Consider the following 17,200-nt stretch of genomic DNA (forward strand, 5'->3'; position numbering starts at 1 on the left):
TATCGAAACTCTTCGAGGGTAGCAGGGCTAGTATCAATAATATTTTAAGTGGTAGAGGATCCCAACGAGATGGAGCTTTAATCTCATCTTGATATGACCGCAAAGCTGTACACGTGCTATTCTCCTCGGACTTCTTACCATTGGCTCTGATATCCATGCAATATGATCGTTTGTTTGTAACTATTTGTATCACACATTCTTTGAAGTTGCCTTTGCATTGTATGTCGCATACTACAAAATAAAAAAATAAAAATAAAAATAGAAAAAGAAGCCTATGGCACCTGGTATTCCCAGGCGGTCTCCCATCCACGTACTAACCAGGCCCGACACTGTTTAGCCTCCGAGATCAGATGAGATTGGGCGCTTTCAGGGTGATGGGGCCGTAGGTGATCTCTTCGGGCACTCTCAACCCTCTTGACAAACACCAAGATGGTCACCTTGGGAAAAAAAAACAGGTCAAGGCCAACAACATAAAAAGAAGCCTACAGCACCTAGTATTCCCAGGTGGTCTCCAATCCAGATACTAGCAAGGCCCAACCCTGTTTAGCTTCTGAGATCAGAGGAGATCAGGCGCTTTCAGGCTTATGTGCCCATAGGCAATCTCTTTGGGCATTCTCAACCCTCTTGACAAATGCCAAAATAGTCACCTTGGGAAACAAGCAAAAAAAAAACAGGTCAATGTCAACAACATAAAAAGAAGAATACGGCACCTGGTATTCCAACGCCATCTCCCATCCAGGTACTAACTAGGCCCAACCCTTCTTAGCCTCAGAGAAGAGAAGAGATAGGGCTCTTTCAGGGTGATGCTGCTGTAAGCGATCTATTTAGGCACTCTCAACCCTCTTGACAAATGCCAAGATGGTCACCTTGGGAAACAAGCGAAAAAAAAAAAACGAATCAACGCCAACAACATAAAAAGAAGCCTACAATAACTGGTATTCCCAGGTGGTCTCCCATCCAGGTACTAAGCAGGCCTGACTCTTCTTAGCCTCCAAGATCAGACGAGATTGGGTGCTTTCAGAGTGATGTGGCCATAGGCAATCTCTTCAGGCACTCTCAACCCTCTTGACAAACACCAAGATGGTCACCTTGGGAAACAAGCGGAAAAAAAAACAGGTCAACGCCAATAACATAAAAAGAAGCCTACGACACCTGGTATTCCCAGGCGGTCTCCCATCCAGGTACTAACAAGGCCAGACTCTTCTTAGCCGACAACATCAAACGAGATTGGGTGCTTTCAGGGTGATGTGCCCGTAGGCAATCTCTTCAGGCACTTTCAACCCTCTTGACAAACGCCAAGATGGTCACCTTGGGAAACAAGCAAAAAAAAAAAAGAACTTAAAAAAAAAGCCTATGGCATCGAGAAATCCCAGGCGGTGTCCCATCCAGGTACTAACCAGGTCCCAACCCTGCTTAGCCTCTGAGATCAAATGAGATTGGGCTCTTTCAGGGTGATGCTGCCATAGTAGATTTTTTCAGGCACGCTCAACCCTCTTGACAAACGCCAAGATGGTCACCTTGGGAAACAAACAAAAATAACAAGTCAACGCCAACAACATTAAGAGAAGCCTACAGCACCTAGTATTCCCAGGCGGTCTCCCATCCAGGCATTAACAAGGCGCGACCCTTTCTAGCCTCTGAAATCAGAGGAGATTGGGCACTTTCAGGGTGATGTGCCCATAGGCAATCTCTTTGGGCACTCTCATTGGAAAAATGCCAAGATAGTCACCCTGGGAAACAAGCGAAAAAAAAACGGTCAACGCCAACAACATGAAAAGAAGAATACGGCACCTGGTATTCCAAGGCCGTCTCCCATACAAGTAGTAACTAGGCCCAACCCTTCTTAGCCTCAGAGATCAGAAGAGATAGGGTGCTTTCTGGGTGATGCGGCTGTAAGCGATCTCTTTAGGCACTCTCAACCCTCTTGACAAATGCCAAGATGATTACTTTGGGAAACAAGCGAAAAAAACAGGTCAACACCAACAACATAAAAAGAAGCCTGCAGCATCTGGCATTCCCAGGCGGTCTCCCATCCAGGTATTAACAAGGCGCGACCCTTTCTAGCCTCTGAAATCAGAGGAGATTGGGCACTTTCAGGGTGATGTGCCCATAGGCAATCTCTTTGGGCACTCTCATTGGAAAAATGCCACGATAGTCACCCTGGGAAACAAGCGGAAAAAAAACGGTCAATGCCAACAACATGAAAAGAAGAATACGGCACCTGGTATTCCAAGGCCGTCTCCCATACAAGTAGTAACTAGGCCCAACCCTTCTTAGCCTCAGAGATCAGAAGAGATAGGGTGCTTTCAGGGTGATGCGGCTGTAAGCGATCTCTTTAGGCACTCTCAACCCTCTTGACAAACGCCAAGATGGTCGCCTTGAGAAACAAGCGAAAAAAACAGGTCAAAGCCAACAACATAAAAAGAAGCCTATGGCACCTGGTATTCCCAGGCGGTCTCCCATCCAGGTACTAACCAGGCCCGACACTGTTTAGCCTCCGAGATCAGACGAGATTGGGCGCTCTCCAGCTATCCAATGCAACAGGTACTTGCTCTAGCAGTATGGTCCCCGTGGGAATCCAGCCCGCGGGTCCAAGAAATAGGGCTGCTCTCAGAAGCTCTTTCGGGGCTTGCCTGGTAAAGGCCTGGTCAGACAGGCCCGGAGGGAATCTAGGATGTCCAATAATTGGGGTCATAGGAGAAGGGAAGTTAGTCAGGTGGGGAAGGTGAAAAAAACGATCCATCTCGGCGAGCGAGGGGCCAATTAACGGGTGAGTAGTCACACAGGGCTCCAATGGCCTCCCCGCCCAAGGCAGACCAGCCAGTGGAACCCACGCCATCTCCTGCTCTAGCTTGACCCATAGCTTCAGTTCCCCATGCCGGGACCAGTCAACCACCCGTGTCATGTGCGTCGCTGTGTAATATAGAGCAGGGTCAGGGAAGCCAATACCTCCCCGCAATTTCGGTCGCAATAGCATTGCCCTACCAATACGCGTATGTTTGCCGCGCCAGAGGAACTTGATAAAGATTGAACGAATCGCATGAAAGAAAGTCTGGGGTATTTTGATAGGTAAGGCTTGTAGTTGATACAGAAGTCGTGGCATCGCGTTCATCTTCAACACATTACAGCGTCCGAACCATGACAGAGCTAGTGGGTCCCATCTTTTAAGGTCCGCTGTAAGCCCATAGGCTTCTTTTTATGTTGTTGGCTTTGACCTGTTTTTTTCGCTTGTTTCTCAAGGCGACCATCTTGGCATTTGTCAAGAGGGTTGGGCGTGTCTTGAAGAGAACGCTTACGGCCACATCAACCTGAAAGCACCCGATCTCGTCTGATTTCAGAGGCTAAGCAGTGTCAGGCCTGGTTAATACCTGGATGGGAGACTGCCTGGGAAGACCAGGTGCCATAGAAGGATCTGGTCTGGTTAGTGTCTTGATTGGGAGATCGCCTGGGAATACTGGATGCCGTAGGCTTCTTTTTATGTTGTTGGCTTTGACCTGTTTTTTTTAGCTTGTTTCCCAAGGTGACCATCTTGGCCTTTGTCAAGAGGCTTCAGAGTGCCCAAAGAGAGTGGCTACGGCCAAATCACCCTGAAAGAGCCCAATCTCATCTGATCTCGGAGGCTAAGCAGCGATGGGCCTGGTTAGTACCTGGATGGGAGACAGCCTGGGAAAACCAGGTGCCGTAGGCTTCTCATTATGTTGTCGGCGTTGACCTGTTTTTTTTCCCTTGTTTCCCAAGGTGACCATCTTGGCATGTGTCAAGAGGGTTGAGAGTGCACAAAGAAATTGCCTATGGGCACAACACCCTGAAAGCGCCCAATCTCGTTTGGTCTCAGAGGCTAAGCAGGGTTGGGCCTGGTTTGTACCTGGATGGGAGACCGCCTGGGTTTTCCAGATGCCGCAGGCTTCTTTTTATGTTGTTGGTGTTGACCTGTTTTTTTCGCTTGTTTCCCAAAGTGATCATCTTGGCATTTGTCAAGAGGGTTGAGAGTGCCTAAAGAGATCGCTTACAGCCGCATCACCCTGAAAGCACCCTATCTCTTCTGATCTCAGAGGCTAAGAAGGGTTGGGCCTAGTTAGTACTTGAATGGGAGACGGCCTTGGAATACCAGGTGCCGTATTCTTCTTTTTATGTTGTTGGCATTGACCTGCTTTTTTTCGCTTGTTTCCCAGGCTGACTATCTCGGCATTTTTCAAGAGGGATGAGAGTGCCCAAAGAGATTACCTATGGGCATATCACCCTGAAAGTGCCCAATCTCCGCTGATCTCAGAGGCTAGAAAGGGTCGCGCCTTGTTAATACCTGGATGGGAGACCGCCTGGGAATACTAGGTGCTGTAGGCTTCTTTTTATGTTGTTGGTGTTGACCTGTTTTTTTCGCTTGTTTCCCAAAGTGATCATCTTGGCATTTGTCAAGAGGGTTGAGAGTGCCTAAAGAGATCGCTTACAGCCGCATCAACCTGAAAGCACCCTATCTCTTCTGATCTCAGAGGCTAAGAAGGGTTGGGCCTAGTTAGTACTTGAATGGGAGACGGCCTTGGAATACCAGGTGCCGTATTCTTCTTTTTATGTTGTTGGCGTTGACCTGCTATCTTTTTCGCTTGTTTCCCAGGCTGACTATCTTGGCATTTTTCAAGAGGGATGAGAGTGCCCAAAGAGATTACCTATGGGCATATCACCCTAAAAAGGGCCCAATCTCCGCTGATCTCAGAGGCTAGAAAGGGTCGCGCCTTGTTAATACCTGGATGGGAGACCGCCTCTGAATACTAGGTGCTGTAGGCTTCTTTTTATGTTGTTGGCGTTGACTTGTTTTTTTTGTTTGTTTCCCAAGGTGACCATCTTGGCGTTTGTCAAGAGGGTTGAGCGTGCCTGAAAAAATCTACTATGGCTGCATCACCCTGAAAGAGCCAAATCTCATTTGATCTCAAAGGCTAAGCAGGGTTGGGACCTGGATGGGAGAACGCCTGGGATTTCTCGATGCCATAGGCTTTTTTTTTAAGTTGTTGGCATTGACTTATTTTTTTTTTTTTTTATTCTTTTATTAAGTATAAGTAGAACAACAAAATTATAACAGTCAACCATACAGCATGACCCAGGGTCATAATTACATGGTAACAAAAAATAGGCAGCCAAATAACTCTGGGTTCTCAGAGGGGAGTGCTACAGCTTCATGCAGAAAAGAGAGAAACCCCATCTCCGACATGTAGTACAGTATAACTAGTGCAGCTCCGTTCGGACAAATCTAATCATGGAGAACAACTGGGACCACAGCGAGCCAGCTTATCATGACCTCTGTGAACCAGAGTAAAATATGAGCCGGTCGTGTCCAGAACCCTGGGGTTCTTCTGGGTCCCGAAGGCTAGTAAGGAGACAAGGCAAAAGGGAGGACGGGGGGAGAAGAGAGTGCAAAGACGGAGAGAGAGGAGGGGGGGGGATGGCGGCAGGGAAAAAAAAATAAAATAAAGACAAAAAGGGGGGGGGGGAATGCCACCCAGGGCAGACATGGCCTACGTAGGTAAACGTTAGATGTTCAGTCGTTTTCTGGGACAGGGGCGCTGCTCACCTCCCGAATGTAGTCTTGAGTACCAGTAAAATACCTCCAGGGCCTCCATGTAACACTAAATGTCTCTACAGTGTTGTGAAGGGTGGCGGTCAATTCTTCCATCCGGAGAATATGATTGACTTTGGAATACCACAGCACCTTGGATGGGGGCTGAGGCTGCCTCCACAGTGTGGGAATGCAGGCCCGGGAGGCATTCAGGAGTTGCATCGTGAGGGTTTTTTTGTTTTTTTGTATTTTCGAACAGGCTGCTCGGTCAAGTGTAGAAGGCACGCTGCTTGGTTGTCTGCGATATCTACATTTGTGAGAGTTTTTATCGTCCCGGTCACCTCCACCTAAAAGTTCCGTAAGGCCGGGCATGCCCAGAAAATGTGTCCCATGGTCCCCGTATCTGAATTGCACCTCCAACAAACATCCAGGATCGATCTATTCATTTTATTCAGAAGGTATGGGACTCTATACCAGCGTGAGACTATCTTGTATCCTGATTCTTGATATTGGTTTGCGATGGAAGCTTTATGTACTAAGGTCAGGATCTTCCCTATCTGTTGTGGGGTAAATGTGATGCCTAAGTCCCTCTCCCATTTGTGGATAAATGGTGGGGTCGACTCCTCCTCCTGACTACTCAATAGGTTGTACAGGAGGGAGAGGGTGTGTCGCACAGGTTCCCTTTTGTGACAGATGGATTCATAGGGCGTCAGGTCTCTAGGAGTGTAGAGGGCCCTTTGTATGGCCAGAAGAAAGTGATGAAGTTGATAAGCACTAAACAAGTCAAGCGGAGGGTCAGAAAGCTCGGCGACAGTTTGCGTGGTCGGGAGCCCTCCCGAGGGCCACACCTCTCCCAGACGCTGTTTCCCCACCACTGTCAACTGTCGCAGTATATTGTTGGTAAATCCCGGTGGGAAGTCTGGATTACCTATAACCGGAGTCATTGGTGACGGCAGGGGAGCAATGTGTGTGCAGCGGAACAACCTCCGCACAACAGCCAACGTAGCTCCCACTACGGGGTGATCTCTGAGGTCTTTTGGTAGGGAGGACAGGAGCCACGGGGAGGTCAATAGGGGAATGGATCCATCCTCAATCTCCATCTCCACCCACTGCTTGTGTGGGCCATTACAATGCCAATCAACGACTCTCGCTAGCAGAGTCGCTCTGTAGTATTGTCTCAGATCTGGGAGACCCAGACCCCCCTTGTCCTTTGGTCTGGCAAGCAATTGCAAACGGGCTCTGGGCGGTTTGCACGCCCAAATAAAGTCCCGGAGCAGCACCTGCAGTTGTCTGAAAAAAATTGGGGGTAACCGGATCTGTAATGTCTGGAACAAGTATAAGATCCGGGGGAGGGCCGTCATTTTGAATGCATTACAGCGCCCGATCCAGGTCAGTGTTAAAGCATGCCAGTTTCCCAAATCAGATTTCAGTCTATTCAGGAGAGGGACAAAATTAAGCGGGTACAATTGCGCCAAATCCGCTGCGATGTCAACGCCCAGGTAACATATAGATTTTTCAGCCCAGTAGAATGGAAAAGTGGAGCGGAGCCTCTTGGCCTCACCATCCGGGACCGATATATTCAATACAGCCGACTTGGCGCAATTGATTTTATAGTTTGATAGGCTGCCGTATCGCCGGAGAGATGCGAGTATATTGGGAAGCAAAATGTGTGGAGATGGAAAAAATTAGATCGTCAGCGTACGCCGCAATATTGTGGTGTGCCGAGGGTTTGGATATGCCAGTAATATTCGGGTCATTCCGAACGTGACACATAAGTGGTTCCAGTGTCAGAATAAAAATTAGGGGAGACAGAGGGCACCCCTGCCTCGTCCCATTAGTGATGGGGAAAGAGTCCGAGCACCACTCGTTCACCCATACCGCTGCCGACGGCGTGGAGTAAAGCGACATTACCCAGCTCATCATGTTGGGGCCAAGATCTATATGTTCCAGGGTGGCCTGCATAAAGTGCCAGGCCACCCTGTCAAAGGCCTTCTCCGCGTCCGTTGACAACATAAGCAAGGGCCTTCCCTGTACATGCGCCGCATGGATTAAATTGAGGACTCGGACCGTATTGTCTCTAAGGTGACCATCTTGGCGTTTGTCAAGAGGGTTGAAAGTGCCTGAAGAGATTGCCTACGGGCACATCACCCTGAAAGCACCCGATCTCGTTTGATGTTGGAGGCTAAGAAGAGTCGGGCCTTGTTAGTACCTGGATGGGAGACCGCCTGGGAATACCAGGTGTCGTAGACTTCTTTTTATGTTGTTGGCGTTGACCTGTTTTTTTTTCGCTTGTTTCCCAAAGTGACCATCTTGGTGTTTGTCAAGAGGGTTGAGAGTGCCTGAAGAGATTGCCTATGGCCACATCACTCTGAAAGCACCCAATCTCGTCTGATCTTGGAGGCTAAGAAGAGTCGGGCCTGGTTAGTACCTGGATGGGAGACCACCTGGGAATACCAGTTATTGTAGGCTTCTTTTTATGTTGTTGGCGTTGATTCGTTTTTTTTTTTCGCTTGTTTCCCAAGGTGACCATCTTGGCATTTGTCAAGAGGGTTGAGAGTGCCCAAAGAGATCGCTTACAGCAGCATCACCCTGCAGAGCCCTATCTCTTCTCTTCTCTGAGGCTAAGAAGGGTTGGGCCTAGTTAGTACCTGGATGGGAGATGGCGTTGGAATACCAGGTGCCGTATTCTTCTTTTTATGTTGTTGACATTGACCTGTTTTTTTTTTTGCTTGTATCTCAAAGTGACTATCATGGCATTTGTCAAGAAGGTTGAGAGTGCCCAAAGAGATTGCCTATGGGCACATAACCCTGAAAGCGCCCGATCTCCTCTGATCTCAGAGGCTAAACAGGGTTGGGACCAGTTTAGTACCTGGATGGGAGACCGCCTGGGATTTCCAGATGCCGTAGGCTTCTACTTATGTTGTTGCCGTTAACCTATTTTTTTCTGCATGTTCCCAAGGTGACCATCTTGGCGTTTGTCAAGAGAGTTGAGAGTGCCTGAAGATTTTGGCTATGGCCACATCACCCTGAATCTGTTCCATCTCATCTGATCTTGGAGGCTAAGCAGGGTCGGGCCTGGTTAATGCCTGGATGGGAGACCGCCTGGGAATACCAGGTGTCGTAGGCTTCTTTTTGTTTTCAAATATAATTTTTTCTCCAAACAGGGGAAGACGGTCCCCCGAGTACATAATGCAACAGAGAAATACAGAGCAAAAGGCAGCTGAACAATACTTGCTACAGGTATATTCGCAACTGTGAGTCTGCCTTCCATCAATCACAATGAATAAAGTACTGTACCAAGATCAAGGGTCACACAAACCCCAGGTCCCTCCGGCATAATCCATCCAGAGGGGGGTGTGGGGTCGTCATTCCCAATTTTCCACTTTTTACAAAAGAGAGAGGGGGTGGAGGGGGTGAGAGATAGGGGAGGAAGGCAGAAAAGAGAAGGGGTGAAAGATCAGGAAAGGAAAAAAGGTGACGAGACACGATGGCAGCCACCGTCCAAGGGGCCAGTCTTGGAAAGCTCAGAGCACTAAGGCGATAGCAGGCGACATCCTTCCAGCGAGAATATAAAGGTATTCCAGATGTCCCAGGTTTGTTTAAAAAATTCTTGTTTACCTTGTGATGTGAGGATCAAGTCCTCCATTTTTTTTAATGTCCTCTATTTTCCTAAGCCAGTGAGTAGGGGGGGGGAACATTTTTTCCAATAGAGAGGGATGCAGGATTTTGCCGCATTTATCACATGCCGTAAAATTGATTTTTTTGTACTTCTTAATGGGAATCTGTGAATGGTGCAAGAGAAAGAATGCAGCCCCTTCCTGGATGGAGAAGTCTGTGAATATTTGTGTTATGCATCGGACCTCTGTCCAGAAGTCCACCAAGCTGGGGCAGGACCAAAAAATGTGGAGCAACGTGCCCTCTTCTTCTCCACACCTCCAGCATATGTTCGAGGAAGAGGGAAACATTAATGCATGTTTGATGGTGTCAAATACCACCTGGTGAGAAGTTTAAAATTTGTCTCCTGTATCTTCGTGCACAGCGAGGTTTTGAGAGCCAAAGTGATAATGCGTTGTCTCTGTGCTGGGGAAAACAAGCAATTAAGGTCCTTTTCCCAGTTGGACAGACAGGTTAAGTGTGGGTAATCTGTTTGAGAGAGAATGTGGGCCAAAGGGCCTTCGCTCCTGCATAGAGTCTCAAACTCCGTCTGAGGGCGGGCGAACGTTTGAGAATTGGGGATGGAATGGAGAAAATTATGTTGTTGCGCCGCTCTCCAAAAAGGCAGTTGGAAAAGCCCTGTCGGATCTGTTAGGGTTGAGAAAGAAGGCCATTTTCCATCAATGACGAATTTAGACGCATTGTCTAGGTTGGAATTTCTAAGTGGGTCCCCGGTTCAAAGTTCGGATAGCCACGTATAGGGAATAGGGGGGAAGTCAAAGATGTGAGTGTGTTTTGGGTAGCGATCAGGTGACTGACTTTCAACTAAGCCCCTATAGTGGGATGTGACGTCAATTCTGTGGGTAAATCCTTATAGCACCACATGGTATATTCACTCCCGGAATTCGGGAGTGAGCTTAGAAAGTTTGTATCGATTCCAGTCCAATACACGCCCCAGATGGGAGGCCAGGTAGTAGCGTCGCAAGTCAGGGAGAACCAACCCTCCCTGTTGTTTAGACAATGTCAGCTGTGACCGCTTAAGTCTGGGATTTTCGTGGGCCCAGTTAAATTGAGTGAGCAAGGATTGAGCTTGCTTAAAAAACGGGACTGGAATCTGGATCAGGAGAGCTTGGAAAAGATAGGTAAATTTAGGGAGTATGTTCATTTAATGAGATTGCATCTCCTGAACCAGGAATGGAGGCCAGAATGCCACCCGTGAAGCAAACTGCGGATATTAGTGACAAGGGGTGGGGGGAAGTTTTAAGGGCTGTATGGGTCCATTTAAATCGAAAATTGGACTGCAAGTCTAGTAACGTTTGCAGGGGGACTGCAACCCCCATGGCCTCTGATTTCAAGAAGTATCCCGTATATCTGGAATTCCCAAAGGAGATTTCGCAAAGGAAACTCTGGGATTCGTCAGTGGAGAGAAAGGGTTCCAATGACAGGGGCGACAGGGGGAAACCCTGTCTGGTCCCATTCCCGATGTCAAGGGGAGATGAGAGCACCCCATTCGCTTTGACTTGAGCTGAAGGGCGTGAGTATATCTTACTTATCCATGCCAGCATCCGTTCACTCAGACCTATATGGCGAAGGACCAAGAACATGAATGTCCATTTGACCCGATCAAAAGGCTTCTTGGCATCAGTACTCACGAAAAGACAAGGGGTCCCAGATGACTTTGCTTTATGGACCAGGGTAAGCACCTTAATGGTGTTGTCCCTATCTTCCCTGGTGGGAATAAAACCTAACTGGCCAATATGTATAAGGGACTGCAAGTGATGTGCCAATCACGTGGCGAGGATTTTAGAGAATAGTTTTAGGACCGAATTTAGGAGGGAAATGGGTCTGTAGCTCTCACAAAGGCCCGGGTCTTTGCCCTCCTTAGGTATCAACGAGATGTGGGCTCTAAAGGTATCCTCAGGAAAAATCCCCATTCGAGCTCAGAGTATTAAATAAATTCACCAAGCACGGGTCGAGAATAGGGAGGAAGGTCTTATAGTATTGTGCAGTATATCCGTCAGGGCCCGGAGCCTTACCCACTTTCGGAGGTCCCACGGCCGTCTGGACTTCTTCCAGTGTGATCGGGTCCTCCAAGTACTCCCGTGAGTCTGATGAGAGGGTTGGTAGACCAGAACCGGTTACATATCTGTCTATATTGTCCTGTCCAGACCCTGAATCGGGCAGGTTGTAGAGATCAGAGTAACATTTTTCAAAGACTTCGGCTATTTGGGTTGGGGTAGAGGCCCTCTGGCCATTCTCATCTATCAACTGTGGTATGTAAGAGGCAGATTTCAACACCTTTACCGACCTGGCTAAGATTTTTCTGCATTTGTCCCTTGACTCCTATGTCAGTTTACGACAAAACTGGAGTACCGCTTTCGCTTTATAATGGAGTAGGTCAGCAATCTGGGTACGGAGTGTCCCCTATTCAATCTCTAAGGTCCGTGAGGGGGCATGTTTATGTTTCGCTTCCACAGAGGCAAGTTCACGAAACAGATTAGCAAGCTGTTCCTTCCGTGTTTGTTTGATGCGCGCCCCGTGCCTGATAAGTACCCTGCGGAGTACTGACTTGTGAGCCTCCCAAATTATCCCCGGGTCGCAGTCCTGCGTTTAGTTTTCTTGGAAATAAAGGTCCAATTCCCTGGTCACATCTGCTAAAACTTCCGGTATCTGGAGGAGGCTCTCATTAAGGTGCCAGAATAGAGACCTAGGTGAGGGGTTCCTAGAGAGGGTGTAGGTAAGGGCTACAGGAGCATGGTCGGACCAAGTAATATGGCCGATGGAGGAAGAGCTCACCAAGTGCCGTTGGTCATGTGGAATCAAGAAGAAGTCTATCCTCAAGTATGATTTGTGAGGGGAAGAGCAAAAAGAGTAGTCCCTTTCCCCAGAGTGTTGCAGACGCCAGACATCAACTAATTGGTCATTCAGTAAACACTTAGTAATCCACTTTCTAGAGGAAATGAGGAGCGAGGAGCAAGAGGCAGAAGTGTCAACCGATGGCGAAAGGGGACATTAAAGTCCCCATCTAATATCAACTGGCCCTCCCGAAAGTCACATAATCTGAGCAGGGTAGTTCTGAGGAACGTGTCTTGGTGATCATTGGGAGCGTACACAGTGGCAAATGTAAAAAGGCACTCTCCAATGTGGTCCCTAAGAAAAAGATATCGGCCCCCAGGGTCCACCAGAGAATCCTGGAGAACCCAGGGGAGCCTGCTAGAGATCAGAATGGAGACTCTCTTGGTCTTAGAGGAGGGGTTAGTAGAGTGGTAGACCTTAGGGAAGGATCTCGACCATAGAAAGGGGAGGCTAGTATTTTTAAAATGTGTTTCTTGTATAAAGGCCACATCAGTACAGGAAGTCTTCAGTTCTCACAGGGGGATCCACCGTTTTTCAGGGGAGTTCAGTCCTTTAACGTTTAGAGAGGTGACCTTGACTGAGTCTGCCATCACTCCTCGGGGAGGGGGAGAGGGATGTCAGAGAAAAGCAAAGAAAGTTTAATTAAGGTAGGTTTTGGGTAGGTAATGCATGGCGGGAAGTAAGGGGGAGAAAGGAAGGGCAAATGGAAGGAAAGGTAAGGGGAAAAAGAGGCCGGGCACCTCAACCCCAGGGGGAGAGGGAAATTAAGGGTTGTCCGCACTCAACAGTACAGGAAGGGTATACTAAAACAGCACAATTATGCTATAGCGCTTACCAGATGTACACTGGGTTTAAAGCGCTGTCCTACTTGGGTTGGTGGGTAGACAGGTCGGAGAGGGAGCCCCCGAATCCTAGTCCCCCCAGTCCCGGCAGTGGTAAATGTCACGTCTGATACCGGTATGCAAATAAAAGACAATCAGTAACATCATAGAACCAAAAAACAATAGTATAATCAAAACAGAGGTAGAGCACATAACTGTCAGCACTGAGGGGTCTCCTCGGCTCGCCCTAAACGTAGGCATGCACAAGGGAGCCCGTCACAACAGAAAAGGCATCACAGAATGGGATCCACCACCCCCCGTCCCATACTCCAAAAGTACATGCAGTCCCCGAACAAATGCATTTCTCCCTTTGGCAGATTGTCCTCTCCTTACCCCCTCTCCCCTGTCCACGCCCCGGGGGGAAAGGGGGGAAAGGGGGGAAAAGGGGGGGTGGAAGGAGGGAAAGGGGGAGGGAAAGGAGGGAAGGGAAGGGTGGGAAGGGGGGGGAGGGAGGGGGGAGACAGGGGAGAGGGGACAAACATGCGGAAATGTCAAGTCCTTTAGCGCACTCCCACCAGCAACCACCCGGACCCCATAAATTTCAACTCCTCCCCTCCATGGTCACCACATCAAGATGAAAGAGGAGCAGCCCTGGTCGGTGCATGGAAAATCCGGCAGGCAAGGGGCTGGGGCCACCATCCCTCCATCCAACGGGAAACTTCACCCGAGCAACAGTCCTGGGGCCCGCCAATTAGTGTCTCTCCTGCATCGCCATCGGGGGCTGTGTAGAGCATCCAGAGGGAGGCTGGGACAGCCCAAACAGTAAGGGGTAAATCCTCCAGGGGGGTCCAGAGTCACACTGGAGGGAAGCAGTGTCTCGTACCGATAGGCTCAATAAATAAGTCGTCCAGGGTCCCCGAAAGCTGCAGAAGGCAATGTCGGCAAAGAGTAGGTGGGGGCCAGAGGGGGGGGCGAGGGGCGCAACCAGGGGGAGGGGACACATATGCGGGAATGTCAAGCCCTTCCAGTACAGCACACTAGGTATCACTCAGACCCCCCAAAGTGCAACTCCCCCCTCTAAGGTCAAGACTCCAGAAGGAAAGATGAGCTGCCCTGGTCTGTACATGAAAGAACCTGCTGCCAAGGGGTTGGGGCCATCATCCCTTCCTCCAATGGGAGATGCCACCGGCATGACAGCCCCGTGTCCTGTCAAGTGGTGCCCCTCCGACAATGTCGTCAGGGTATATGTGGAGCATCCAGGGGGAGGCAGGGACCACCCAAACAGTGAGGGGTAAAGCCTTCAAGGGGGACCGGTGTCAGACAGGAGGATAGCGGTGTCTTGTACAAGTTGGTTAATTAGACAAGTCATCCAGTGTGTTCCAGTGAGCAGCGGAAGGAAAGGTCGGTAAGGATTATGAATGGGTGGGGGCCAGGGAGTGCATAAAACTGCCACCAGATGACCGGGGCAGAGAGGGCAAGGGGATGAAAGTCAGATCTGGTAGGTGGGGGCGGGGGTGAGGAGTGTCCCCCATATTACTCATGTTGGCCATACCTTGAAGTCAACATGAGTAATATGGGCTAGATTATACATGAGTAAAAAATAGGCTAGATTATACAGAAGAACGTTCTGGGTATGCAGAGATGGAGGCTAGGGTATACAGAGAGAGAGGCTAGAGTATGCATACTTGCTAGTGTATACAGACGGACTAGTGTATACAGAAGACCGGCTAGTTTATATAGAGAGGCTAATGTGTGCAAAAGACAGGCTAGTGTATATAAATAGGCTAGATTATAGAGAAGAACATCTTGGGTATACAGAGAGAAAGGCTGGGTTACACAGAGAGGCTGGTGTATGCAGACTTGCTAGTGTATACAGACGGACTAGTGTATACAGAGAGGCTTGGGTATACAGAGAGCTAATGTATAATGAGCAGCTAGTGTATACAAAAGACATCCAAGGGTATACAGAGAGACTCATGTATGCAGAAGACCGGCTAGTTTATACAGATAGGCTAAAGTGTACAAAACACAGGCTAGTGTATATAGATAGGCTAGATTATACAGACGAACGTTCTGGGCATGCAGAGATGGAGGCTAGGGTATACAGAGAGAGAGACTGTGTTACACAGAGAGGCTATGCAGACTTGCTAGTGTATACAGACGGACTAGTGTATACAGAAGACCAGCTAGTTTATACAGAGAGGCTAATGTGTACAAAAGACAGGCTAGTTTATACAGATAGGCTAGTGTGAAGATATGAAGACATATGCAACACATATCTATATAAGTTACTCAGAGTTCCCCTTCAATATAAGAATGAATTTCTTTTTCAAATGTTTCTCTATTCTTTGAGTATTTGTCAAATGTTTCCACACATATGATTGCTTGTGTATTCTGTTCTCTGGATGACATGAAATGTTCTGCCAGTAAGATAACAAAAGATATTATTCCCAGAAATGTTGTAAAAATGTTGGTATGGAAAGTCCCTGTTTATAACAAACTTTACCCTTATCATAATTAATCACTATCCTGTCAAATTGACCTTTATCTTGTTTATCTTGTTTTTGTGTTTGGGTCAAGATGACCATATGTAATGTGGGACCAATTATTATGAAATGTATTACGTACTCTGTAACTTGGTTCTGTGCCCGCCATAAGCGGTAATGTTATAATTTTCTTATAAAAAGCTGTAACAGTTTGTATTCTGTACCACAACCCCTTGGAAGGTGTGGTCCTCTGTACAGTGAGTATTTCTGAAGTAAACATGCATTGAGACGAATGCTACTTCGTAGATGTCCTTTATTTCAAAGCTCATCATAACAGTTGGTGACCCTCGGACGGTCTTCTTATCTGCACCCCCACCATCGGCTCTCAACCCTCAAAAGGAGGGACAGCACAGAGGCCTCAGGTGAGAAACCTTTTATTTCTCATATTAGAAAGTACTGTCTTTCTGTGCGGTTTTGAGGAGCCGGGTGGGGCTTGTGGAATACAGAAGGTAACACGTTCCTTTTTGATTTTACTGCATTCTGTCTATGTACGATTACTGAGAATACTAATGGTACCAGTTACAACTTAAGCATGCAAAAGTACTTACTTGCCCTTCTTCTTACTCTCAGAAATGACAATGAATATAGTCATGTTATTAAGGGATGTGTAAAATGCAGGTACCACAATTTCTATGAGTGAATAGAAGGTGGTGGATGTTGAATTTTTTGTGTGATTTTTTGAGAAACGTTTGTGGTCCTAAGGCGGATAGGTTTGCCTTCAGCGGATAGCCACAAATGGGTGAATGACCTGCTGTATGTTCTCTGGAATAGGGAGTCGAGATAGGGACTAGCCTATTACCACTCAGAAAGGAGACGTCCTTCTGAGAGTAGAACGAAGTGAGATATCTCAATATATGTACTGGGCTGCTGGTACACAGCCGTGAGAAGTAAACAGTCCCGGAGCTCTAAAATATTGTCATTTCTGAAAAAGAGTAACAGGGGAAACATAAAGAAAATGGGAAATTTGCTTGAAAAAAATATTTTACCGGTAATGAATACTTTTGGGTTAACAAAAGAAAGGGCAATAAAATTATTAAAAATAGCAAAGAAAACAGGGTTAAGTGTAGCGAAATTGCATCCAAGCGCCCCTATCATAAAGATGATGGTAAGTGGAGAGCCGGATGTTTTAAAGCATCATGTAAAATGGTGTAAAATTACAAAAAGGGAATACAAAGAGGACCCGTCGAAATGGTGGCCCCCCTGAGGGTTCGCTTGATACCCCAACAATTGATGCATTATTTAATTTACTCTTTAAAATGTCTGATTGCGGGGGGATTGAATGTCTAGCTGCTTGGGAAGAAGAGTCCCGAAATAATTTAAAACCACCCCCTTATAAAATGTGTACTGAAAAAGCTGCTCTGCATCTGGAAGATGAAGAGGAGCTTCCCAATGCTTGGGCATCCCCGTATGAGTTTGCAAGAAGGGATTTAGCAGTAGCATCTAGAGCAGCGTCTGCCCCTATAGATGAGGTTGATCCTATGGAGGAAAGGGAAGAAGACACGGGAGAACAGAGTGCTCCCCACATGCCTTTCCAGGCTACCCCTCAGCAGCAGCAAGCTGTTTCCAGCTTCTCACAGGAGGGAAGGAGCCGAATGTTAGAGGGAGCCCAAGGGACTTCTCAGCGGAGGAGTAGTTTGGGATCTTCATTCGATAAAAGTGAGGGGGTAATATTTGATAAAGATGGACAAATTTGGCAGTACACTCCATCAAAATCAAATGCTTTAGCAAAGTTCACTAAAATAGATAGATTACACACCCCCATAAAACAGACAAGCCAG

The 17,200-nt window shown here is 47.7% G+C and overlaps 7 pseudogenes; 4 read left to right on the forward strand and 3 right to left on the reverse strand.

Annotated features, from left to right (window-relative positions):
• Positions 1-269: 269 nt before the first annotated feature.
• Positions 270-388, reverse strand: LOC143947810 (5S ribosomal RNA; annotated as a pseudogene).
• A 91-nt stretch (positions 389-479) lies between these two features.
• Positions 480-598, reverse strand: LOC143949505 (5S ribosomal RNA; annotated as a pseudogene).
• A 322-nt stretch (positions 599-920) lies between these two features.
• Positions 921-1,039, reverse strand: LOC143948437 (5S ribosomal RNA; annotated as a pseudogene).
• A 2,530-nt stretch (positions 1,040-3,569) lies between these two features.
• On the forward strand, positions 3,570-3,688 carry LOC143948090 (5S ribosomal RNA; annotated as a pseudogene).
• Positions 3,689-7,676: 3,988 nt separating this feature from the next.
• LOC143949424 (5S ribosomal RNA) lies at positions 7,677-7,795 on the forward strand (annotated as a pseudogene).
• A 100-nt stretch (positions 7,796-7,895) lies between these two features.
• LOC143946073 (5S ribosomal RNA) lies at positions 7,896-8,014 on the forward strand (annotated as a pseudogene).
• A 539-nt stretch (positions 8,015-8,553) lies between these two features.
• On the forward strand, positions 8,554-8,672 carry LOC143949748 (5S ribosomal RNA; annotated as a pseudogene).
• Positions 8,673-17,200: the final 8,528 nt, after the last annotated feature.

The sequence above is a fragment of the Lithobates pipiens genome, unplaced genomic scaffold, assembly GCF_037356315.1.
Source record: "Lithobates pipiens isolate NorthernLeopardFrog02 unplaced genomic scaffold, aLitPip1_a1.2 Scaffold_30, whole genome shotgun sequence".
In the NCBI taxonomy this organism is placed as follows: domain Eukaryota; kingdom Metazoa; phylum Chordata; class Amphibia; order Anura; family Ranidae; genus Lithobates; species Lithobates pipiens.